The 17,181-nt window shown below is 36.6% G+C and overlaps 1 long non-coding RNA gene across 1 annotated transcript in view; it reads right to left on the minus strand.

Annotated features, from left to right (window-relative positions):
* Positions 1–17,181, minus strand: part of LOC106997788 (uncharacterized) — a 216,338-nt gene that overhangs the window by 136,670 nt on the left and 62,487 nt on the right. Inside the window, exon 3 of the long non-coding RNA XR_013417075.1 lies at positions 14,359–14,566. This is a non-coding gene — a long non-coding RNA (uncharacterized LOC106997788). The remainder of the gene's footprint in view (positions 1–14,358; positions 14,567–17,181) is intronic.

Here is a 17,181-nt window from a genome sequence, read left to right on the forward strand (position 1 = left end):
TTTCTTTGGCCAGTCTTCTCCAAGTCATCTCAGGGTGTCTTTTTGGGCTGACCATCTGCCTGGTTACACTTTGTGGGACTGACAGGTGGCTTCTTGGTGAGGCACCTGAAGAATCTTGTTCTCTGAACTCCGATTCTCTGTTATATAAGCACTTAGAGACAATTAGAGCAAGATCGAGACTTTTTTCCAGACAGGTTGAAGATAAACCTAGAAACCTTTCAAGTTTTCCTTAAAAGATTACTGTAATGATCAAGAAGTTTTGTTGTTGTTGTTGCTGCTGCTGCTACTGCTGCTGTTGATCTTAACCATAGAACCAGTCTGGAGAATAAAGTTCACGATAAAAATTAGATGTCTTTGACAATGAGCTGAGCCACCACACATATCTGATATCCCTTTATGACATTTTCAATAATGAGATAAATTCAAGGTTATGAGATAACTGCCAGGCCAGCCAATGCTTTCATGTGAACAATTAGTTTTCAAATATACCGCATGTAATATACCCAATACAATGTAACAAACACTTTTCTGGAATAACAATGTAATTCCTAGATAAAGCACCAATGTTAAAAGATATACCTTGTCATATGTTCACCTCCTTCACATACTATTTGAAACAGTAACCCATATCAGATACTGTTCAGTTTCTCATTCAAACAATCCGAAAAGGTAGGTTAGGTACCCTGATGTTAAAATTCTTGGGAACTGGGGGATAGGATAAGTTTGTGTATTAACAGCAAACCCTTAGATAATGATAATAATGTCCGAGGCATGCTTCTAGTACCATTGTATGCATTAACTCATGTAAGCTTCACAATCACCGTATGAGGAAAGGGATATTACAGATGGGGAAACCGAGGCATAAAATGGTTAAGTAACTTGTCCAGCAGGAAATCCAGGCAGTTTAATGCCAGAGCCCATACTTTTACCCACTGATTACGCTGCAATCTACAAGTTTAAAATAATAATTCAATTTAGGATCTTCAGGGACAGCTAAAAGCAGTAATGTTAGATTACCATCCTTAATTCTGAAATATTGACTCCGGCAATAACATCTAATGTCTTTTAGCAACATGTATACCATTATTTTCGTAGATGACATTTTTCATAACAGTCAAACAGCCTATGAGATACACATTCAAGGGAAGTGTATTTCATTAAGAGGTTGGCTCTTCTTCACTTATCTACTAGAACAAAAGGAATGTTCCAAGCTCTGCAAGTAAGATGTAGCAGTACTGAACCAGGTGGCATGACCTGCCACCCCCAGTTCTTGGGAAGTCAGTCAGTTATGTGGTGCCCACTCTGAAGTGACAAACTTAGGCCGAGTCCTGACGGCTTCAGCCAGCTCTGGATTTTGAACTGCCCATTGTATTAATCTTTCGATGTTCCCCAGAGACGGAGCCAAGCTGCCTGCTCCTCCCACGTCTGCCAGTGGTAACTACTGTGCTCATCATCAGAGTCTGGAAAACTACCCAGAGTCCCAGAAACTGTTTCAATAAAATTGTGAGAGTATGTTGTGGAAAGCATATTTATTACTATTTGGTAAACTTTATCAGGGACTTTTTCTATTTTCATTACTTTCAATGGCAAAAACTGCAATTACTTTTGCACCAAACTGTACTCTTGAACTTTTTCTTCTTTTGTTTTGTTTTACCTGAACTACTACATTTTCACAAGGCAAAACATTAAAAGTGCTCGCTTGTCAATAATAACCCTTTAGTTCTTTCTGTATTCATCCATTCTCACACTGCTACAAAGAACTACCTGAGACTGGGTAATTTATAAAGAAAAGAGGTTTAATTGCCTCACAGTTCCACACACTGTATGGGAAGCATGGCTGGGAGGCCTCAAGAAACTTACAATCATGGCAAAAAGGAAAGGAGAAGCAAGCATGCCTTCACATGGTGGCAGGAGAAAGAGAGAGCAAAGGGAGAAGTGTCACACACTTTTAAACCATCAGATTTGGTGAGAACTCACTCACTATCATGGGAACAGCAAGGGCGGAACCTGTCCCTGTGATCCAATCACCTCCCACCAGGTCCCTTCCCCAACACTGGGGATTCCAATTCAACATGAGATTTCAGTGAGAACACAGAGCCAAACCATACCAGTTCTACTTCCTAAATTTCACACTGATGGACCTGAAACATCACCCTATCTCAAGGTTGCACTTTTTGAGGGTAGAATCTGTATTTTATACCCATTAGCCTACAAGTACACGATGAGTATCACCCCTCATAAACTGAACTGATTTTAAAACGGTGTGAAAACGTCCTGTGTTCCCCTGACTCTCAGGCAAGAACAATTGAACAGGCACAATGGCTAAATCCAAATAGAGTCCTACTTCTCAGGTATTTTTGAGACACACTTTAAGGCAGTACCCTAGATAGAGTCTTTACTGGGATTAATAAAAATGTCAATCTTGATTAAACCAAGAGGTGCCATTGGAAAGTTTCAAAGTAAACTTTATATATAATGCAATCCTACAATATAGCTCAGAAAAACAAATTAATTTCAGTGTTAACCCAAATAGCTTTGCAGTTCAAGCAGTAAAAATCATGTCCAGATTTGCCCCTGTACTCCTAGACATGGCCAAACAATTCCTTCTTGGTAGAGCTGCTCTTTGAAAAGATAAAGAGCTCTGTCTGTCACTGCCAATAAATATCTCTACAAAATCTCTAATTCCAGGAAGTACTTTAGAGCCCCTAGGAAGATAAAAGCAACTCCCCATTGAGGAGAGAATCTTAAAAATGCCCAGCAGCACCCTGGAGAGCAGCTCAGGAGTCCAAGCTACTAGAAACTGTGTTCTGAGGGATTTTAGGAAGAAACATCCCCCTCTAGGACTCTAAGACCTTAAGGAGCCACCCAACAGGCCATTTGGATATTAAGAGGATCTTTTACTTGGAAACTTCTGTTTCTTACTTGGTGAGAGAGTGGGGAAAACATCAGGAGCAAGAAAAAGAAAAAGTGTGAAAAGGGAAAAAAGGAAAAACTGAAGGGAGAGCACCCATTATTTCCAGGCACTATGTGAGACGCTTTACAAGTCTTGCTTCGTTTAATCCTCATATCACTGCTATGTGAGGATTGGTATAAACTCCATCTTATGCATGAGGAAATTGACAACAAAAAGGATTAAAAAGAAAAAAAAACTTGCCCTATGTGAAATATCTTGTAAGAGTCAATGTCAGGTCTGTGAATTTTTTACCATACTACATTGCCTTTCCCATCTGCCTTATTTGTTTCTATATGACCAGGAATCTGTTTGCTTTTTTCCCCTTACACATTTTGCTGCATGAGCAGAAAATTAATTATCTTCTTGGAAGTCTACCTGGTGAGATTGGTGTTTTAGGAAAACTGAATTGCCGGCAAAGGAAGAGTACCTGAAATGCAGTACCCATTGGCATGGCAGTGATCTGGGTGCATCAAAATATTTAAACCTAATTTTCAATCTCCATTGCTCAGCTAATACCATTGACTTGAGCTTTTTTTCCAGGGCCTCCCTGACACTCGTTACCCACATCCTTCAGCTCAAAGCTTCCTATCTCAGTCTTATTGTTGATATAACAAATAGCTTTACCAGAACATCATTTCCTGATCCCAGACATTTATCACTTCTTTGAACTGTATCTTTACCATTCTCGATCTCTTCTTGTAAGCTTTTAACATAAGTTTCTCATGTGCTATATCAATATAATTTATTCACTTTTATTAAAGGCGGGATTCATAAGCTAAACAACTAAGGAAAAGAAGGAAGGAAGGGAGAAAGATAATCACATTTCCTGAATTTTTGCAGCGTTTTCCCTCCTGTGGATCTGTTTACTTATTTAATTATGGAATTTTTAGAAATTGAATTTTAGAGATATAGTTCAATTCCTTTGCTATACATATGCAGAAACTTCAGCAAAATTATACAACTAAAGGTTGGGTTGAAGCTATTTTGTCACAATTACACACTGATTTTTCTCCCTATTATGATTGTATTCCCAGAAACAAACCACCGGAGTTATGTATAGGCAAGGTTTATGATACAGATATTTTGTTAGCTACGTAGATATTATAAAATATGTTACTTAATACTATAACTCAAGAAATTACTGCTTTATTCAATTACATATGTTGAATTTCTAATTATAATAATCTCAAAAGTATTTTAAGTTTAATCATCAATAATGTCTTTTTTATAGAAGTAAAGCTGTTGTCACTGGAATTCTGAGTAAACTTACAGACACATAGAATCAGTTTCTCAAGACTGACAGTTTAATAAAACAGCCATAGAAGACCTTCTGGATTGTTTCTGCTTTTCTAAATTCTAAAATGCAATAGAAATAAGAAACACAGTATTTCTATCTTTGAAGCAGGCAAAGCACCTTAGTGTACATTTTTAAAATTTCTGTTTTGTTGCTTCTCATTTTTTATATAAACTATTTTTAAAACTAAAATGGAGAGAAGATCAGATTTTTGCAGAGTGCACAATTCTGAGATGAAAAGTGAAGGTTAGTTGCAAAGGGTGTTCCCTGCTTCACGCTTACTTTGTAATTAAGTAAGGTGAACCTCAAACAGAAGCTGTAGAATAACACCCGTGTGCGCGCATGCACACACACACACACACACACACACCTGACATAAACTACTGCATTCCATTGTCATCAAAAATGTAAAGCTTAGCTGTCCCGAGGGCAAGCAAAATGAGCTTCTCAGCTACTCATCTGGGTTTCAGAATGGCATCTTGACAAGTGGATACTCTTCAGTACACAAAACAGCTCCACAAGTAAAAACCAGTTCAAAGACGCCCTTTGCAGAAAGACGTCCTTTGCAGAAAGCCAGTTCACTATTTTGACAAAAGGATTATTTAAACGCTAAATTACAGTCGAGATTTGTGAAAGATGTTAGTGAAATTCTCTCCTGCTGCTCCTTTTCCAGAATGTCTTTGTTTCTGGTGCTCTAATTAAATTAATTACATTTTAAAAATAGTTGTCATAATTTTGGGGTGTTACTATTTACCCTTCTTGCAATGTCAAATGGCACCATTATATTGCTAAGAGTTAAGCATATTCTACCCACAAATAAGTGTGCAAATATTCTTTGATCCAAAAAGGTTATAAAATATACTGTTATTGTGCCTATATTTAGCTATTAAATCTTAGTAAATGATTTAAACACCTCCATTTGAAGACATATTAACACACCAAAGGCTGTGCACTTCCTGAGGATTCTGACTTGTTGAGCTACTACAGCAATAGACTTTCTTTCATCATACTGAACTCTTTTCGCTTCATTTTCTTCCTGTTCACTATGTCTTTATATTCTATTTGAAATACAGACCTATTTTATCATTTCTAAATCATTTTCTTGCTTTTTGGATTTACCTAAAAAAATTCCTTACTTCAAAATTGAGATGCCTTTGTTATTCAAGATATGTGCTTCATATATATATATGAAAATCATATATATATAAAATTTTTTATTTTCTAATATGTCAGCCTGATACATAGAAAAGAGACTAATGCTAACTTTAGGTGCCATGATCATTTTTCAGTTTCATGCATTTTTGTATTATTTGTTTATATAGTAGTTGTGCCTCTGCTTTTAGTTCCTGTTAATTTATCCATCTTTTTTTCCTATCTGAGGAAGAAGGCAGTTTTTCTTTTGAAGTGAGCATTATATTTTTGGGAGGGGGGTAACTGTGATGTGCAGTTCCTCTGTTGCCCATGAAGCAGTTCAAAATTCCACAAAAAAGAATTAGTTCCTAACATACTCAAGTTGATTAATATGATTTGGCATTACTTGATATTGAAATTTTATTTTAAAGTGCCATTTCTGTTTTAAGCTACATATGCAGTTTCACATTAGCTGAAGTAAAATAATTCTCACCAAATAACATCAATTCAAAATTTAGAAATGACAATATATTGAGCATAGTTGAGATTCATTAAGAGTACAGATTATTTAAAATCACTAAAATGAATAGTCTTGACAAATTTTCCCCCCATTTTTGCCTTTTTCTAATCAATTACCATGAGAAAATGTTGAAAATCCCAACAAAATGCAAACCAAGCCACTTTTTAACAACAAACAAACAACACACACAATAAAACCACTTCCATACACTGGGTAACACACAAATATTTGCTAAAAACAAAACTATATTATTATCTTCTATCCTCAAATTTACTTTCTTGAAAGCGAAACTACATCACTGCCTATTTTCTATAACTCAAGCTTTCATCTTTGTAATAAAAACTGCTGTTTCAACCTTTTCTTAGTTTCTTGGGTTATTCTCTCTGTCTGTAAGAATTGTTCAGCTTCTACTGACCTAGGTAACATTTGCTCATGTCAAAACTTAACTCAGGAGTCATCTCCTACAAGAAGTTCTCCATAAACCCCAAGAGTAGGTGATTTTTCTCCTATTTGTCCCCATGTGACCCCACATTTCTCCTCACCCAGGGTATAAGCTCTTCAAACCTACCACAGTGTCTAGTTCATAGTAGGCGTTCAAGGAATGTTTACTGTTCATTAACAATTCTAAACTCAGTACCTTAGGTAATAGTAACAGCTAAGCTTTCACTTTTAGGTAGCTGTGACTGTACAAATCATTCATTACACATTATTTTTTCTAATCCAATGGTTCTCAATGTGTGTTCTCCAGACCAACATCAACATTGCCTGGGAACCTGTTACAAATGTAAATGCTTGGGCCCCACCCCAGACCTAACAAACCAGAAGCTCTGTGATTGGGTTTTTTAATCAATGTTTTCACAAGCTCTCCAGATGATTCTGATACCTGCTAAAGTTTCAGAAATACTGCTCCAACTAGAAATGAATATTTGTTCCTTAAAAGGAGTTGTTTTATAAAAATAAATCAGTGTGAAAATGAGAATTTACCTTCTAAAACAATAAAAAAATCACGCAGGCTGGAGTGCAGTGGCATGATCTCGGTTCGCTGCAACTTCTGCCTCTCAGGTTCAGGTGATTCTCCTACCCCAGCCTCCCAAGTAGCTGGGATTACAGGCACCTGCCACCACACCAGTTAATTTTTGTATTTTTAGAAGAGATGGGGTTTCACCATGTTGCCCATGCTGGTGTCAAACTCCTGACCTCAGGTGATTCACCTGTCTCAGCCTTGCAACGTGCTGGCATTACAGGCATGAGCCACCACGCCCAGCCGCTAATGCTATTTTGAGACTTCTTTGGGTATATGTTCTTATTTTAGGCCCTTTACTAAAGTGCTCCTAATATGAGAATTTAATCAGGGTGAAATGAAGAAAAAATTTAAATACTAAATATATTCAGGAATAAAAAAATACAGTGAAGAAAATGAGTATCCGCATCACGTCACTAAAACAAGGTCTGTAACAGAACAGTGAATGACAAATTCACTATGGATCGTCTAGTAACCCTATTTCTGTGAGGCCTAGATGAATGCAACATACCATGATGGCAAGTGGACTGAGTTCTTAGCATTCATTTATCATAAAGTGTCTGGTTATATAAACAGAGCTAGCATCAACTCAAAATGAAAAAGGAAATGTGTACAATTATCAACACAGAAATATTTAAATTCTCATGTTTACTCCATGATAAGGGCTTCATTTGTGTTTTATTAATTGAATTATCCAGAAAACTTTTCCTCAGTGCTCTACTCCACATGGCCTTTGGAGCACAAACTAATTCAGGGAAACATTTCAGATGAGCCTGAAGTTCATCTGGTACATTACCAAAAATAACAGAGATAAGGCAAGAACAAGACAATAAAAGAGCTATTTAAGGGAGTGATCATATCCTGAGTAAGAAAAAATTAAAATAATAGTCTAATATTAATATAAGCAATTGTAGAGGTAAACATATATTATCCCATGTTGCCAGAAGCTTGTATTTAACTCTGTGGAACAATTAGGAAATAACTTTCTCATTTCAGAGGCAAAAGTTGAGACCAATAAGGCAGGTCTTCTGGTTGTTTGGTTATTGATTTTCTAATCCAATCGTAAAGCTCTGACTTAAAGCAGAGATTGACTATCAGTTAGCAGTGTTCGTTAAATTTCACAAACACAGAGTCTAAGAAGCTAAGTAATTTCAAGACATAAACGAATGAAAAGAAAATACATACCTGATACATTTCCTTTAATTTCACAAAGTGACATTTGAGAGCTGTGCATTATTTTAACTATTACATTATTGAGTGGTAATTAATTTGAAGTACAAAAGTTTGCTGGAATCCGTGAACAGATGCTTCAGATGCAGTCAACTGCTTCCCTCTTCTGGCCAAAAGTGGAGGGAAGTTTGACTTTTATTACTGAATCTGAACAGAATTGTCTTCATGAGCGGCTCTAAAATCAGGTCTTAAACAATGAAAATTTACTATACTTTCTATCAGCAGGATAAAATGCAATATAATTCAGAAAGCATAGGTTAAACTATCCAGAAATTATTTGTAGGCAATTTCATTGAGCTTTTCGTTGGTAAAAAGTTTTGAAGTGTAAAGAGATTTAAATCTGTGTTTGCCGAACAGTCTTCAGAATAGGAAATGGTGGATTTCATTGCTCTCAGGTCACTGGGGGTTAATATATTTTGATTGTCAACTAAAATTATTCATAGATAGTGGAATGAGCATTGGTGATTCTTACAGGGGATAAAATGAGAAATTACAAAGATAAACTCCAGAGATTTCTATCACAGGTTCTAGAATAAAATGCAATTTCTCTTCATGATCTTGCTAAGCTTTGCAAGTGTTATGAAGGGCAATGACAAGATTAAATCATCAGATCAAGAGACTCAAAAATATCCCCCTTAATTGGGATAATTTAAATAATTTAAATCTCCCTGTAGGTTCTAATATAGACATAGACCCCCCCAAACGACTGGAAAAAAGTCTATTACAGAAAATTTCAAGAAAAAATAAACTCTTATAAAAAGGCTTTCATAAAATGTTATTTGCCTAATTTATACAATTATAAATCTGTATGCATATAGATAAATCTATAGACAAATCTCATTCCATATTTCATTCAAAAGGATGAAAACTGGAGATATATATATATGTATATTTAATTTGGAAAGGAGATTATTTTATATATATAACACATATACAATATTAATTTGGAAAGGAGAGCTGTATTTCCCATAAAGGGGTGCACCCTGCAGGGTGGCCAGGCTGTCTGATGGGCTGGGAAGCACAGCATCCGGCCAGAAGCCAGAAAAGACATTTTGAGGGAGGAGAAAGGGGGACAAGAATTTATGCTGAATGGGGTGGCTAAATATACATATTTGATGAGCTATAGGAGGTGAATGAATATTTATGATAGGAGAAACATGTGCACGTGCAATAGAGCTATATGCTCCTTCAGGGTCCCATGTACCGAAAATGGCAGCATTAGCATGATTCCAGGGAGTTTTCCACCCTGTGATGGCAAAAGGTGAAGAGAGGGCAAAAAAGCCTCATTTTATGAGGCCAGCATCATCTTGATACCAAAACCTGGTAGAGACACAACCAAAAAAGAAAACTTCAGGCCAATATCCCTGATGAGCATCAATGCAAAAATCCTCAACAAAATACTGGCAAACTGAATCCAGCAGCACATCAAAAAGCTTATCCACCACGATCAAGTTGGCTTCATCCCTGGGATACAAGACTGGTTCAACATACGCAAATCTATAAACATAACCCATCACATAAACAGAACCAATGTTAAAAACCACATGATTATCTCAACAGATGCAGAAAAGGCTTTCAATAAAATTTGACATTCCTTTATGTTAAAAACTCTCAATAAACTAGGTATTGATGGAACATATCACAAAATAATAGAAGCTATTTATGACAACCCCACAACCAATATCATACTGAATGAGCAAAAGCTGGAAAGCATTCCTTTTGACAACCAGTACAAGACAAGGATGCCCTCTCTCACCACTCCTATTCAACATAGTATTGGAAGTTCTGGCCAGGGCAATCAGGCAAGAGAAAGAAATAAAGGGTATTCAAATAGGAAAAGCAGCAGTCAAATTGTCTCTGTTTGAAGATGACATGTTTCTATATTTAGAAAACCCCATCATCTTAGCCCAAAAACTCCTTAAGCTGATAAGCAACTTCAGCAAATTCTCAGGATACAAAATCAATGTGCAAAAATCACAAGCATTCCTATACACCAATAAGTGATGTAGAATTAATTTTTGTATAAGGTGTAAGGAAGGGGTCCAGTTTCAGTTTTCTGCATATGGATAGCCAGTTTTCCCAGCACCATTATTAAGTAGGAAATCCTTTTCCCATTCCTTGTTTGTGTCAGGTTTGTCAAAGATCAGATGGTTGTAGATGTGTGGTGTTATTTCTGAAGTTTCTCTTCTGTTCCATTGATCTATATGTCTGTTTTGGCACCAGCACCATACTGTTTTGATTACTGTAGCCCTGTAGTATAGTTTTAAGTTAGGTAGCATGATGCTTCTCACTAGTCAAAGCATGTTGAGAGAGCAGAGAGCCAAATCATGAATGAATTCCCATTCACAATTGATACAAAGAGAATAAAATACCTAGGAATACAGCTAACATGGGATGTAAAGGACCTCTTCAAGGAGAACTATAAACCGCTGCTCAATAAATAAGAGAGGACATAAACAAATGGAAAAACATTTTGTCCTCATGAATAGGAATAATCCATATCATGAAAATGGCTATCCTGTCCAAAGTAATTTATAGATTCAATGCTATTCCCATCAAACTACCATTGACATTCTTCACAGAATTAGAAAAAACTACTTTAAATTTCATATGAAACCAAAAAACAGCCCATATAGCCAAGACAATCCTAAGCAAAAAGAACAAAGCTGGAGGCATCATGCTACCTAACTTAAAACTATACTACAAGACTACAGTAACCAAAACAGCATGGTACTAGTACCAAAACAGACATATGGATCAATGGAACAGAAGAGAAACTTCGGAAATAAGACCACACATCTACAGCCATCTGATCTTTGACAAACCTGACAAAAACAAGGAATGGGAAAAGGATTTCCTACTTAATAAGGTGCTGGGAAAACTGGCTACTCATATGCAGAAAACTGAAACTGGACCCCTTCCTTACACCTTATACAAAAATTAACTCAAGATGGATTAAAGATTTAAATGTAAAACTCAAAAACCATAAAAATCCTAGGCAATACCATTCAGGAAATAGGCATAGGCAAGAATTTCATGAAAAAAACAACAAAAGCAATCACAACAAAAGTCAAAATTGACAAACGCGATCTAATTAAACTAAAAAGCTTCTGCACAGCAAAAGAATCTATCATCAGAATTAACAGACAACCTACAGAATGGGAGAAAAATTTTGCAACTTACCCATCTGACAAAGGTCTAACATCCAGAATCTACAGGGAACTTAAACAAACAACCCCATCAAAAAGTGGGCAAAGGATATGCACAGACACTTCCCAAAAGAAGACATTTATGTGGCCAACAAACATATGAAAAAAAGTTCAACACCACCGATCATTAGAGAAATGCAAATCAAAACCACCATGAGATACCATCTCACACCAGTCAGCATGGTGATTATGAAAAAGTCACGAAACAATAGATGGTGGCGACACTGTAGAGAAATAGGAATGCTTTTACACTGTTGGTGGGAATGTAAATTAGTTCAACCATTGTGGAAGACAGTGTGGCGATTCCTCAAGGATCTAGAGCCAGAAATACCATTTGATCCAGCAATCCCATTACTGGGTATATACCCAAAGGAATATAAATCATTCTACTATAAAGACACATGCACACGTATGTTTATTGCAGCACTGTTTACAATAGCAAAGACATAGAAGCAACCCAAATGCCCATCAACGATAGACCAAATAAAGAAAATGGTACATAAACACCGTGGACTACTATGCAGCCATAGAAAGAAATGAGATCATGCCCTTTGCAGGGACATGGATGAAGCTGGAAGCCATCATTCTCCACAAACTAACACAGAAAACAGAAAACCAAACACCACATGTTCTCACTCATAAGTGAGAGTTGAACAATGAGAACACACGGACACAGGGAGGGGAACAACACACACTGGGGCCAGTTAGGGGGCGGGGGGAGAGGGGAAGGAGAACGTGAAGATAAATAGCTAATGCATGCGGGGCTTAAAACCTAGATGATAGGTTGATAGGTGCCGCAAACCACCATGGCACACATAACAAACCTGCATGTTCTGAACATGTATCCCAGAACTTAAAGTAAATTTAAAAATAAATAGGCCGGGCGCGGTGGCTCAAGCCTGTAATCCCAGCACTTTGGGAGGCCGAGACGGGCGGATCACGAGGTCAGGAGATTAAGACCATCCTGGCTAACACAGTGAAACCCCGTCTCTACTAAAAAATACAAAAATCTAGCCGGGCGAGGTAGCGGGCGCCTGTAGTCCCAGCTACTCGGGAGGCTGAGGCAGGAGAATGGCGTGAACCCGGGAGGCGGAGCTTGCAGTGAGCTGAGATCCGGCCACTGCACTCCAGCCTGGGCCACAGAGCGAGACTCCGACAAAAAAAATAACAATAAAAATAAAAAAATAAAAATAAAAATAAATAAATAAATACAATAGCAAAATAAAAAAAAATCTGACAGCCAATTTAAATGTTCTAGGCCAGATGGGAATGGAGTTGGATAGGCAGGCATCAACCTTTAAAATAAGGTAATGAATTTTAAAAATTTGTAATTGATGTAAGAGCCAAAAAAACAAAGCCAAAAAGCAAAGTTTTTGAAGTTATATGCAAGAATAAGAAATTGTATGAAAATTAAAATTTGTGGAAACAAGTGCTTTGAAATATTGATAAGAAACATAAAGCAACTAAAGGAACTCAACTTACTGATTGCAGAATATCTGAATGCAAAGAACAAGCAAAATTTGAATCCCTCTGTTTCATATTTACTTTTCAAAAATTAAATTTAAAAACTCCCAAAGAAGCAAATGAATGATTTAAAAATTAACAAGATAAAATTGCACTGGGTATTCAAGGGATAATAATATGGAATCAAATATATACAAGTCCTCATAACATTTTATAAAGTAATTTAAAACATTCCTAATAATGAGGGACTTCTCAGTTTCTCTGATGACCCTGACACAGCTATTACCAAAATTAGCTGCCAGTAGATTAAAAGGGGATTTTGTGCATTATGAAAAAGGTAACCTTTCCTTTTTCTTAACTGCATAAAGTGCAATTAAGAAAAAATCATCACTGTACAAATCTGCAGTGACTTGGAGGTGAACGGCACCCCTAGAGTTCTGCAATGCACTGCTTGCACAACTGCATATTTACAATGTGACAACCACTGGGGCATTCCAAAATCCATTAGCAGATCCTCTAGGCAGAACTTGCAAAGCTATGGTTGGAAACCAAGATACAGAAGTCTAAAACATTCAAGAATGTGGTTACATTTGAACTGAGAGAGTTTTCTCGAAGAGAGCTATGCATGTACCTGCTCCAAAGGGAGAGGGTTAAGTGTGTTTACTCCTTATCTTTAGCCAGAAAAAAAAGAAAAATTAGTAGGGCCATTTGGAGACTGGGCTGCACAGTGGGCAAGGGTCTGACGCAGGCCTGAGAAATCTAGTGTGAGAATGAATAACATGTTATCTACCCTGATAGTGGACAAAAGAGACATTCCTCCATTGGAAATAGCCTAGTGTTACAGAATGTGTCTGGGCAAAGAATGTGTGAGGTTTCTCCTATGGACCCAATGAGATCCACTCAAGAAACAGAGCAAGGCTGGGGATGTCTTAGGTCTTCCCTAAGTAGATCCTCCTGGAAGGCAGAAATGCAGCAGAAAGAACCTGGAGGCTAACAATGCTAACAAAATACACTCTCAGTTTCACCTAAATGCCCAGACAAAAGATGGCCAACCTCAGTGGCCACAAGATCAAAAGATGATTTTATGCAGAAAAGTGAATGTGTGGGGAAATAAAGAAGCCAAGTTGAACGAACTGCAAATCAGAGATTTCCCATGATGCAGAGGATGGAAGAGTATCCTGCACAAAAGCCCCATAAGAATGAGACAGCCAGCTGCAGGCCCAACAACAAGGTCACTCAAGTACTGGGAGGAAGAACTTGAAATAAAGTAGAATATCCCAATTTCACCACTGAACATATTAAAAATTGAATTGAGACTTTTAAAAAGAAACTAGAATTGTTTTATATTGAAGTAACTCCACTCTCAAGAGACTTTATCAGGCTCAAAGCACAAACCACAGACCAGCAGCATTAGCATCATGGAGGACCTCCTTAGACATGCAGATACTCCAGACCTACTGAATCACAATCTTCATTTTAACAAAACCCTGAGTGATCTGCATGCACGTCAAAGTTTAAGAAGTACAGTGATCTTACCACCTCTAGCTTTCCTGGCTGGTTGGCTTCTCATCATTCTTCTTTCTCCCTTCTTCCTTCTTTTCCTTCTCCCTCTTCTCCTTGCTTCCAGAAAGAAACGGACCTCACCCTCCAATAGTTGGCACTAACACACTCAGGTCCAGGGGGTTGCTCACCATTTACTTTCTTCCTGCCTGGAACGATGTTACACCACCAGGAGCTGCAGCAACTGTGGGGTAACCAGAATGTGAATTAAAATCAGTGTCCTAGGAATGGCAGAGGAAACAGAAAGAACCCAGTTTTTAGACTGTTGAGCTCCTGCACCAGCCCTCAACTGTCTTCCTCTAGACTTCTTGCTATGTGAGAAAAAATAAATAAATAAACCTGTACTCATTTAAGCCAGTCAGGCATTCTGTTCTTTTCGATTATTTATATAACTGTATAATAAGGTATGAAATCAATGTTACCATTGCTGAGTTAACAGAGAGCTCTGAAAAAGAGGGAGAATCGCTTCTGAGAAGTGGCCTTCTTTGTTGCAGCCAAAGTGTCCCTTTCCCTTTGAAAATTCTGATACAATATTTTTATCATACACTAAACTTTTATATGTTAGCTATCAGAACTCAACTCTCTCTTTTTAACAGCCATGCCTATTTTGAGGTATTCAAACAAGTTTTTTAAAAGGCATTTCAATCAGAAGAACACCAAGAAATATTGGCATATGACATCCCCTAGAGTGAGACTCGTGGAATGTCCTAAGATAAGACTGTCTGAGATAAGCTTTTACAGTAATCGTGTAAACTGGAAATAATATAACTTCTTCAGTCCTCTCCCAATAAACACCATTTCCCCTTATCCACACAATAAAGAAGAGGAAATGAGGCATAGCGAATGCGAGCTTGTCCAGAGATCTTCTCTCTTTACAAATGCCTCCAATTTACACCACCACCAATAGGTTCTTCATTATATTTTTAAAAGCTAGTTGCCTACATTTGACAAATTGTGAAAGCTGGTATGTAGAAGAGGACAGAAAAGCCATTATTCAGATGTCCTAGTCATGTATAGGCATTTTGCCATTAAAAAAGAAGAGGGAGAAAACCTCAGACAGGAAATATTAGTTATTGGACCACTTCATGATTAATAATGACCTTTCAAAATAGTTCTTAATGTTCCACAACATGTGATTCTCAGTGTGGTTGCTTTTGGCATCTGGGGCTGGACAGCTCCTTACTATGTGGGAATGTCCCATGCCATGAAGGATTTTTGCATCCCCAGCGGCACCCACTAACTAAATACCAGTAACAACACCGCCCATCACTGTGATAGTATCTGCCCCCCCGCCCCCGTTTCCTGTCTTGCCCACATATTTGCAAATATAAGGAGTAACACATGTATTTGAAACCTACTGGGTTAGTACCTGCAGGACAAAAAGTAAACTAATCTTCCATCCCAAAATCATGTAAAAGCTTCTTTATACTTGCTTTTCGTCATTTTGTAGTTTCATTTCTTACATTAAGATTTTAATACATCTGAATTTTCTTTTGGGATAAGATCTGAAATAGGGTTGGAATATTATATTTTCCTTATGTTTTTTTTTTCCAATACCATTTTAAAGAAGTATCCTTTCTTCAGTGATAAAACACAAAATCAATTTCTATCCTAAGATAAACTTTTCATCATAATTAGGTTTCCTTATGGACTTCTCTTTCTATTGAAAATATGTCTGTTCCTGTATTGTTATCTTATTATTTTAATTATTAGAACCCTCACATGTTTAATTTCTAGGAGGCCAAAGAGTGCCTTAGTACCCTTTTTAATCAAAATTATCTTTACTATTCTTATCTGTTTGTTCTTCCTATGAGTTCAAGAATAGTCTGTCAAGTTTTTAAAAGAAATCCCAATAGAATTTAATTAAAACACATTAGATTTATAGGCTAATTAGGAAAAAGTATTATTTTTCTAATGTTAGGTCTTGCCTATGAACAACATAGATGGCTTCCATGTCTGTTCAAGTCTTCCGTTACATTATTCTGGGAAGTTTAAAATGTTTCCTGAACAGATTCTACATCTATTTGTATTTGTCAGGTTAATGCCTAGGTTATATTTGCTAATGAATTGGGATTTTGTGTTTATCGTGCTTTCAAACTACTGATTTCTTATTAAAGTTTATATATTTCTGCATGACTAGCTAATATGCTATCGTAGGCTTATTCCATAGTCTATGGAAATTTTCAGATACCTAAGCATATCATTGACAACTGATGATTTTTGCCTCTGTCCTCAAACTCACTTATTTTAAGGATAAAAGAACAATGGTGATAGTGTGGGCCTTATTGTCTTGTTCTTGACTTTAATAGAAATGTCACTGACTAAAAAGGTGGCCATTGCTGGTTTTGGACATGCTTTATAATATTAGAGAAGAATCTTTAATTAGGAGTCACTAGGAATTTTTGTGGAAAAAAAATCATTTTTCACATTTTATCTGCTGATGAGATGAATTATATAAATAGATATCCAATTATTTAACCATTCCTTAATTCCAGAAATAAATCCTTAATCACAGCTTGTTATTGTTAATTTTCATGCTGAGATGTATTTACTTTTATTTATTTAGCATTTTTATCTCTATGAATAAATAAGTTTGGCCTGTGTTTTATTTTTCTTTGAGCAAGTTTTTTAAGGTAGCAAGGTTTTGCCATTTTTGAAATACAAAGAGATATTTCTTATCTTTTTGCATCCTCTGGAACCTTTTAAAAAACAATAGAAATATATTCTCAAAGAATTAAAAAGCAAATCTTCCATCATTTTGAATCAAGGAAATATATATGCATATATTTACATATAAAT

The sequence above is a fragment of the Macaca mulatta genome, chromosome 4 (assembly GCF_049350105.2).
Source record: "Macaca mulatta isolate MMU2019108-1 chromosome 4, T2T-MMU8v2.0, whole genome shotgun sequence".
NCBI lineage: Eukaryota > Metazoa > Chordata > Mammalia > Primates > Cercopithecidae > Macaca > Macaca mulatta.